This window comes from Sinocyclocheilus grahami, unplaced genomic scaffold (genome assembly GCF_001515645.1).
Source record: "Sinocyclocheilus grahami isolate Dianchi unplaced genomic scaffold, SAMN03320097.WGS_v1.1 scaffold16470.1, whole genome shotgun sequence".
Taxonomy (NCBI): domain Eukaryota; kingdom Metazoa; phylum Chordata; class Actinopteri; order Cypriniformes; family Cyprinidae; genus Sinocyclocheilus; species Sinocyclocheilus grahami.
This window is the reverse complement of record NW_015516150.1, coordinates 630-1285: the sequence shown is the minus strand read 5'-3', so window position 1 is coordinate 1285 and position 656 is coordinate 630.

Sequence of the window (656 nt, the reverse complement as noted above, 5' to 3'; positions counted from 1 at the left end):
AATCTATATTCATTCATATAGTCAAATCAAATCGAGAATTGAAATAAAAAATGAAATCAAATCGAAATCGAATCGAATTGAGAGCTTGAAAATCGAAATCGAAATCGAATTGAAACATCTGAATCGATACCCAGCCCTAATTATAGTACAGTACCAGTCAAAAGTTTGGATACTTTCCCATTCGTGTGTCCACACATTTGACTAGTACTATATATAGAATACAGTATATACATAAACAGAATATATATACATAAACACATTTTTTGCAATGATCACTCAAATGTGGTGATCAAACACTTATAATGACGTGACAGAGATACATAATGGAGGCAGGGCATTTAACAATTTAAAAATAAACTTTATTATCCAAAATAAGTCTGACATCAGTGCACTGAACAGTAAGGTTGAAGTTTATTCAACTTTAATTCAATTCAATTCCATTCAACTTTATTCCGCTAAAGTTTATTTCACTTCGAAACATTCATTCACGGATCTGCGCTACTGTCTTCACACACAGACGAAACTTACTAGAGAAGTGTGACATAATTTACCTCTGTAAATAAATACAATATAAATTCACGTCTTGTGCACTTTAATGCCCTTTGAATGTAACGTGTATGTTCCCTTGGAACTGGAATCATGGTGGAATTTCATGT